This window comes from Schistocerca serialis, chromosome 4 (assembly GCF_023864345.2).
Source record: "Schistocerca serialis cubense isolate TAMUIC-IGC-003099 chromosome 4, iqSchSeri2.2, whole genome shotgun sequence".
Classification (NCBI taxonomy): domain Eukaryota; kingdom Metazoa; phylum Arthropoda; class Insecta; order Orthoptera; family Acrididae; genus Schistocerca; species Schistocerca serialis.
In genome coordinates, this window is record NC_064641.1 from 415,242,227 (window position 1) to 415,244,726 (window position 2,500).

Below are 2,500 nucleotides of genomic sequence, written 5' to 3' on the forward strand. Positions count from 1 at the left end.
TAGCAGGGAGATAGGGTTTGGAACGCGAAGAGCACCGCAGTTGCGGCGGTGTCCCGATCTTCCCCTCGGACCTTGAAAATCCGGGAGAGGGCCACGTGGAGGTGTCGCGCCGGTTCGTACCCATATCCGCAGCAGGTCTCCAAGGTGAAGAGCCTCTAGTCGATAGAATAATGTAGGTAAGGGAAGTCGGCAAATTGGATCCGTAACTTCGGGATAAGGATTGGCTCTGAGGATCGGGGCGTGTCGGGCTTGGTCGGGAAGTGGGTCAGCGCTAACGTGCCGGGCCTGGGCGAGGTGAGTGCCGTAGGGGTGCCGGTAAGTGCGGGCGTTTAGCGCGGGCGTGGTCTGCTCTCGCCGTTGGTCGGCCTCGTGCTGGCCGGCGGTGCAGGATGCGCGCGCCTGCGCGGCGTTCGCGCCCCGGTGCTTCAACCTGCGTGCAGGATCCGAGCTCGGTCCCGTGCCTTGGCCTCCCACGGATCTTCCTTGCTGCGAGGCCGCGTCCGCCTTAGCGTGCTCCTCCGGGGGCGCGCGGGTGCGCGGATTCTCTTCGGCCGCCATTCAACGATCAACTCAGAACTGGCACGGACTGGGGGAATCCGACTGTCTAATTAAAACAAAGCATTGCGATGGCCCTAGCGGGTGTTGACGCAATGTGATTTCTGCCCAGTGCTCTGAATGTCAACGTGAAGAAATTCAAGCAAGCGCGGGTAAACGGCGGGAGTAACTATGACTGGAATCAATTAAATGTCAGCGTAGAGCGCAGCCCTACAAAGACATGGTGGCGAAGTTTGTCACCGAGCTTGCTGGCATGGATCGCGGCCTTCGGGGTCCTCCTAGCAAGCCTGCAGTCAGTCATTCTTTGCCACAGTCTCCACCTTGTGGGGAAGATGTTGACCTAGCCATCTGGTCATTTGTAGCAGAACTCCCCCAATCAGACCGCCGATTCCGCTCGCTTGATGATCTCGTGGCTCTGGGTCCCACCACTAGCCGTGAAACAATCCAGGCTATGTTGCTGTCTGCTCTTGACGAAGTAGGCAGCAGGGAGCCAGCTGTCCACCAAGCTGCGAGTGTGCGGACCCAACAGCCCCCAGAGCGGAAGCGTGCACGCAGGAGATGGGAGTATGCGGTGGTTCAGCGTGCTTTCAAGAAGAACGGAGCACGCTGTATCAACGGACTTCTTGATGGCACACTCTTGCATCAGCCACCATCCATCCCAGGGCTGATTGAGTTTTGGACAGACCTCTTCTCTCCACCACGTGTTAGGTCTCGACCTCCGCGTGGGGAGGGTCTGTCCGATGAGCTGCTGCCATTCTCGAAGAGGGTGCCCTTCCGTGACCTCTGGGCTCCCATTTCTGCAGAAGAAGCCACCGCTGCTCTCCCGCCTCGCAATTCTGCTGCAGGTCCTGACGGCCTCACGCCGACGCAACTGCGTCGCCTTCCCCGGGAGGTTCTCCTCAAGATCCTTAATTTCCTCCTCCTTTCCCGTTCCCTTCCATCCCGACTCCTTCAGGCCAGAACAACCCTGCTGCCCAAGAAGACCGCCGCAGCATCCCCTGCTGACTTTCGTCCGATCACAGTGTGCTCGGTGCTGACCAGAGCCTTTCACAAGGTTCTGGTTGGCCGCCTGATGCGCTACTGTGTGTTGGACGGTCGCCAGCGGGCTTTCATCCCTCAGGATGGGATGCTTCATAACACCTTTCTTCTCGATCTGGCGATGACCCAGGCGTGCCGAGCTGCCGGCTCGCTGTACTTGGCATCTCTGGATGTGTCAAAGGCCTTCGACTCGCTTGCCCATGGTGCCCTTGGTCCTGTGCTAAGGGCCCATGGTCTGCCGGTCGAGTTCGTTGACTACATCCAGGGATGCTATGAGGCGGGATCGACGGTTATCTGCGCGGATGGGAAGTCGTCAGATCTAGTGCGGCCTTCGAGGGGTGTTCGGCAGGGTGACCCGCTGTCTCCTATTCTCTTCAACATGTCCATTGACATTCTCTTGTCTCGTCTGCCTGCTCATATTGGTGCACGCATTCTTGGACGGCGGATAAATGCGGCTGCATTCGCTGATGACCTCCTGCTGTTCGCCGAGACTCGTGATGGATTGCAGGAACTTCTCACCATCGCCACGTCGGCCCTGGGGGATCTCGGGCTCGAGGTCAACCCACGGAAGTGTTTTTCTCTCGCCCTTGTCTCATCAGGCCGGGAGAAGAAAACCAAGGTCGACGAGACTGTCATCTTTCGTGCTGGGGGGAACAACATCCCAGCACTGGCGATGGGAGATACTTTCAAGTATCTAGGCCTGCAATTTTCCACGTGCGGACGCAGTCTTTTTCATCCCCGGCGGGAGGTCGAGAAGCAGTTGGACATCATCAAGCGTGCACCACTCAAACCTCAGCAGCGGCTTTTTGCCCTTCGTTCTGTCATCCTCCCGGGTATTTTCCATGGCCTCGCCCTGGGGAGGACTCGTCTTGGGGCCCTCTCTTCCCTTGACGTCTGTGTTCGTGCA

The 2,500-nt window shown here is 58.6% G+C and overlaps 1 pseudogene; it reads left to right on the forward strand.

Annotated features, from left to right (window-relative positions):
- The window catches only part of LOC126475564 (large subunit ribosomal RNA), a 7,163-nt pseudogene that overhangs the window by 2,144 nt on the left and 2,519 nt on the right, over window positions 1–2,500 (forward strand).